The sequence below is a fragment of the Petaurus breviceps genome, unplaced genomic scaffold (assembly GCF_028583685.1).
Source record: "Petaurus breviceps papuanus isolate PSGF00001 unplaced genomic scaffold, PetGlider_PUasm1.0 90579, whole genome shotgun sequence".
Classification (NCBI taxonomy): domain Eukaryota; kingdom Metazoa; phylum Chordata; class Mammalia; order Diprotodontia; family Petauridae; genus Petaurus; species Petaurus breviceps.
Window position 1 is genome coordinate 2492748 of NW_027187278.1, and position 6571 is coordinate 2499318.

A 6571-nucleotide genomic window follows, 5' to 3' on the forward strand; every position below is an offset into this window, starting at 1 on the left:
CAAGGGCTCAGGCTCAGATGATTTCATTCCCTTCTTGGCCATAATCCTGATTTTCTCCAGATTTCAAACCATGCCACAGCGGTAAATATCTTAATCCTCTTCCTTCTCTAACTCAGATCAAGCTTTTCAACTCCTCTTTGTATTTTTTCCTTATTAGATTTGTAAGAACTTTGATGGCAGGTACTGTCTTTTTGTTTGATTTGTATACCTAGTACTTATAGCAAGTAGTTAATCCATGGTTGTTTCTCTACTAAAACGAAATAGGAAATCATGAATTTTCTATCTTAAAGGATATGGTGGAAAATGAGCCTTTTAATACTTTTGTTTTGTCTGAAAGTTTTAGTTAAATGTCTTTGTAACTGGATCCTCCATACCCTCCCTTTGACCTAACTTCAGGCAATAGTTGAGTAGTAAGTATCATTTTATTTAAAGAAAGAAAATAGGCCTTCAATTGGGTAGATTTTCCTCATCAGGGACCTAATTTACTCTCCATGTCACCTCACAACATATAAGAATATGCTGTGTGAATATGCATAGGACAGAAAAAAAATGGAATTATTTTTTTAAAAGATAACTAATGAAACACTATAAGTTCTTTTTTTTCTGTTTGCATATCACTCTATGATATTTACCTGTATTGAACTTCATTTTTTTCACATTTAAAGGAAGCTGCATCTCCCCCTATAGACACACACACACACACACACACACACACACACACACAATCTGAAAAAAAAAAGTAGTGACAGTTGCAAGGAAGGAAGGAAATAAAAGGGGGAAAATGAATGGTGCACAAACTAGTTATGTCCTGGCTACTAAGCTCACTAGTATATAGAAATGAAAAGTAGCACCATGGGAAGAGTCTTAGATTGGCATCTCTGGGGACTATGATTCTCACCTGAGGGTGTGATCTGATAATTGGCAAAGTTCGCTTTAATTAATTTAGGAAAATACCTATTTTAAACAAAAAGTTAAAGTTATATTACAGGAAATAATTTATTTAATTTTGTTTTAGTAAGAACTGTGTGTATACATTAGTCAATCACAGCACTATGTCAATGATTCATTGGTTGAGTTCTACTTTAGAAATTGTAGGTACATTTAGCCATACACAAAATTGAGCAATAAAGCCTTAAGGGGAATAAAATAAATCAGCATTTACTGGGTTAATTTAAAAATTGCTCCAGGACAAAGGTGTTTTTTATATTAAGACCCTTAAAATAGAAAGACAGCTTTAGTTTTATTTTATTTGACCTTCCATATTGTTTGGGGCTATGATGTCTCAGTTCACATTATGTCAATCAACTGAAATCAGATCATATCTCATGTTAAGAAATATGATTGATGCAATATGACAAGATGCAGCCAAATATAACACATTATCTTCAAACTATGAAAAAGGTTTGACTTGGAAGGTGGATCATAACTATTGAAAATTTTCTTTATTATGGGTAAAAGTGTTTTTTGCTCAAATCAGAGTCAAAATTAGGTTTGCCCAGGGATGGTAACAGTAATTTAAAAAAAAGGCTAGAATTAATTTCCCTGTTCTTTAGGTAATGTAAAAGTCTTATCATGAAGGTCGTCTCAATTTATAATGGCTTGATATTTATTTTTTTAAATACCTTTAAAATCTTATGTAACAAATTGTTTTTCTGGGGTTTCAGGTTTTGTTTTGTTTTGTTTTGTTTTGCAAGGGGGAAATCTGGCCCAAGGTATGTAGAAGCAAAAATTAACAGAATGAACTTTTAAGTGGATATTTTGAAATTGAATTTGCTTTTTTGAAAACTGAATCCACTGTAAATATTTATGTAGTTATTCATATTTAGGAACAATAGGAAATATTAAAAATACATATGCAAGATTGTGGTCTTTTTCAGTTCTATGATGGTCACCACAAGTATTTTGAAATAAGTTCTTAAATCACACATCATAGAAAATGTGAAAGAGAATAAACTCTTGAGAATACCTAGAACAAAATTATTATCCAGATGAAGATACTGAGGCACAACAAAGTGGTAATTGGCCAAAATCTTATTTATTTCTTAAAATCACTGTTCAGAAATTGTCATGTTTTTTAATTGAAATATTTATTTTAACTGAAATATTGTTGATTAACATGAATATTTTACATAAAACATTGCTTTTTAATAGATATATAGATCTTAATTGGAAATATTTATGTAGTAACATTAGAATGAAATATATTGAAGTTTATGCTTTACTTATCTTACTGAGAGGACTGTTGATAGTACTTTTTTTGTACTATTGAAGTTTAAGCAATTAAATTTCAGTCATTTTACTATCATTTGAAAAATAATTTAGAAATTATTGACTTATGAAATTCTACAGAGGCCTCTAGGTAGTACAATGGATAGAGTACTGGACCAATAATTATGAAGACCTGAATTCAAATCCAACCTCTGATACTTATTGCATCTGTGATCTGGGGCAAGGCACTCTGTTCATATAAGTTTCCTCAATGGTAAAATGGAGATAAAAGCAGCATCTACCTTCCAGGGATATTGTGAGGCTCAAATGAAATAATATTTGCAAAACAAACCAAAAAAATGTCTTAGTATAGTGGCCGGCAAGGAGTAGGTGTTATACAAATATTTATTCTCTTTCTCTAAGAGTCAAGATGTAATTTAATTCCTCTGATGCCTCAAATTCCTCAAAAATATTTCATGATTTAGAGAAAGGGAGAGACTAGAGAGACTCAGTTGCAAGAGTAAAAATAGCTAAATTCGGATTATGAAAACCTATAATGTTAATGGAATGGAAAACAAAATAAATTTTTAATGAACTAGTAAGTGTGACATTATATTCTTATATAGACCTGAACAAAATGGAAGGCAAGCTATTAAACCTTTATTGGGATGGTGTGCTTATTCTCTCTCCTGTAGTTGAGTGCTGTCATACATCCAGCAAGCTGACTTTTTAGGAAGTCTCTATGAACTCTAACAATAATAATAATGATGATATCTTGGTTTTATAGCGCATTTGTCTTCCAAGGAGTGCTGAGTATTCTTATACATTGCTTCATTTATTCTAACAATGTTCCTGTGAGGAAAATAAGGTCAGGCATTATCTTCCCCACTTACAAGAGACTTAAGGAAGCAAAGTGAAACTAAATGCCTAATTCACAGGGATGTTACTATTTAAGGTAAGGTTCTAGGTCTCTTGATTCCCAATAGCATATAATTTGGAATGAACTCCATCACCTTGTACTTTTTTTTTTTTTTTTTTGCTACTAGAAGATTCAAGCAATGACAAGATGACCACTTCTCAGATATGTTGTAAAGAGGATTCTTACCCAGGCATGGTTTGGACCAAGACTCTTATGTTCCTTCCAATGCTGAGTAACTATGATTTCTTATTTTTTTATTTTTTAAGCAATCAGGGTTAAGTAACTTGCTCAAGGTTACACGGCCAGTTATTTCTGGGTGTGGTGCTGAGTAACTGAGCCTGGGATTCGATCTCCAGGTCATCCCGACACTGGAGCCGGTGCTCTTACTCACTGAGCCTCCTGGGTGCCCCTAAGCAATTGGGGCTAAGTAACTTGCTCAAGGTTACACGGCCAGGTGTGTAACTATTATTTTTAACAGAAAATATTATATTATCTTATGACATAAAACTTTTTAAACCTACTTAGGTTCAGGATAAAGTTTCCCTTCACTTTACTTTTTTTTTTAAGATTTTGAACAAACCCTTTTATATTTGATAGTTAGAACAAGAAGTTCAATTTTCTCCTTTCATCTCAAATACAAAGTCAGTTTCCATGAAGAAGGGACAAAATATCTTGGTCTCACATAAGCTAGAAGACGACTGGTTGACATAAGGTGAGATCAGAAAATTGAGCTACTGGGCAGATAGGTGATGCAGTAAACAGAGCACCAGCCCTGGAGTCAGGAGGACCTAAATTCAAATTTGGCCTCAGATACTTAACACTTACTACCTGTGTGACTTTGGGCAAGTCACTTAACCCCAATTGCTCTGCCTTTCCTACAAAAAGAAAAAAAAAGGAGTTACAAAGCTCTAGCATTTGATAATTTTTTTTTCATGAACACCATTGAAGACTTTATGTAAAGAATTATAGAAAATAAAAAATCTTTGAAAAGAATGAGAATATGAATTATTAATAGTGAAAAAGTTCACATATATGCAAATTATTTTGATGCTGTATTTTATAGTATCTGTATCTAAATTCTCAACTAAAATTTTGTGCCAGTTATTTGGGCAATTGGTATCTGAATTGATTAATCTGTAATCGTCTAATCAAAGTACCAGTTCATAGATGGATTTTATTGCTCAGTGTGAGATCATGATTCATTAAGATAGTGCCAGATATATCAAGAGATCTCAGGTTATATATGGTTGTCCATTCATTTTGTTATGAAAAACTGGAATGGAGTTCTATTCATTACTGAATAGAAGTTAATGTAAATTGTATCCATCTTGAAATTAAAATTTTAAAATATCAAAGGATCAAAGACAGAGAGAGAGATTTTAGTAAGGCCTTATTATGTGTCAGACATTGTATTAAACACTAGGGATACAAATCCAAGCAAGTAAGATAGAGAGGACATTCTAATTGAAGATAAAATTGCTGCTCTAAAGTGGAGGGCCATGGGAGAAGCAGAAGGCAGAAATTTACCCATGATGAGGGGTGTGAGTGAAAAGCAGTGACCTGAGGTCCTGAGCCATGGCAAAATAAGGTGAAAAGATTCACTTATTAGAATGGAACCAGAGATGGAGTCCAAAATTTCAGGGAAGTAAAGATGATTGAAGGATTAAAAGAAGCAAATAAGCATTTTTAGCACCTACTATGTGCCAGGAACTGTACTAAGTACTTTACAAGTGATTTTGCATTTGATTCTAACAAGCCTGAGAGGTAGGTCCTTTTATTATCCTTATTCTTCAGTTAAGGAAACTGAGGCAAACAGGTTAAGTGACTTGCCCAGGGTCACATAGCTAATAAATGTTTCAGACTGAATTTAGATCCTTCTGACTCCAGGTGCATTCCTCTGTCCATTGGGCCACCTAGCTGTTCTATGTCAAATAATCAGAGAGTAGTTTAAATAACAAGCCTGTCCTTGAACTGGGTTTCCAAAAAAAATTCCTAATATTATCCTCCAGATATAAAGTTTCTAATAGTACATTATTGTCACCATTACCATCAATAATTTAGTTATTGTGCAATTTTGGTTTCATGTCTGGGGTTTTTCACTGGTGCAGAGAAAATCCTCTGTGGCAATAATCTCTCCCAATCCAAATTTACTTGTTTTGACTCTGCAAGACTTACAAAATAACTTGGGGGACATTGAGAAGTTAAATGACTTCTATTTATCAGTGGCAGACCTTGAACCCAAGTGTAAATGTCATGTCTTTTTCAATGCATTTATCAATTTTGCCAAATTTATTTCCTCTACTTATTCTTTAAAAAGTCTTATAAGGAATGGCTCTCTTGGAGTAAAAGAGTGGGGATACAGAGGAAAATGTTATTGTAAAAACAAAATATTTTAATAACATCTAATAAAAATAAATCTTCTCTAAGTTTCTGTACAATAGATTCTACTCAGTGATATTCTAAATATTCAAAGTATATAAAGTTTTAATGTGATACAGGAGGATAATAGTATTGTGCATAATTTTCATTTCTCTGTTTATAAATTATTTGCTTTGGGAACTCTGAATGCATTATCAAATCATCTGTATACATTTAACTCATCTGTTTTTCAGTGTGTGACACTTAACTTCTCAAGGGTATGGACTTTTAGGCGTGGTGTAGAGACAGTGACAATTACCTAACTGTAAAGGATAAAGAATGCTCTTCAGCCTGGCATAGAAAGAACAGAAATAGGTAACAGGAAGATGGTAAAAAGTTAAATGAGAAGCTAATACAATAACTTGCAGCTACTTCAACAGGGTCCAGTCACCAGACCCAAGTGACCTTCATAACCAATCTGTCAACAGATATAGATAATGTGGTTGCTAAACCTCCTTTGGGTGATCTTAGAAAAATCTTGGAGATTTGGAGAAGAATGAAAAAGAACAAATGCTGCCTTTATTTTTCTAAATGGAAGAGTGGCATTTGTAAATAATAAGTCCATGGGTATTTACCAGAAATGTTTAATGCCGATTAAAATTAAAAATAAGCCTGTAGAGTTTCTGTGGTTGTTTTCCCAATGCTCCCCACAACCTTCCCCAAAATAGGTAAAGTGATAAAGTGAAGAGAAACTTTCTTTCCAGCAGCATTGCTATTACTCTCAGGGAACTTACACCTTAAATCATTGTACACTAGGGGCTCTCTTTTCTCTTATAAATTCTATAGGGACCTCAAAAACTCACAAAATTACCATATTATAATATTATTAATATAAGTGATGTAATGCCAAATGTGATGAATAATTTCATTGCTTTTCTGTGTTGTTAGCAATGTTTTTGAAGTACATTGCAAACTCAAGTTCCTGACACACCCAAACAAACTTTGAATATAATTATTCACCTACCCACTCTATTGTTAGTACTCTCTCTCTCTCTCTCTCTCTCTCTCTCTCTCTCTCTCTCTCTC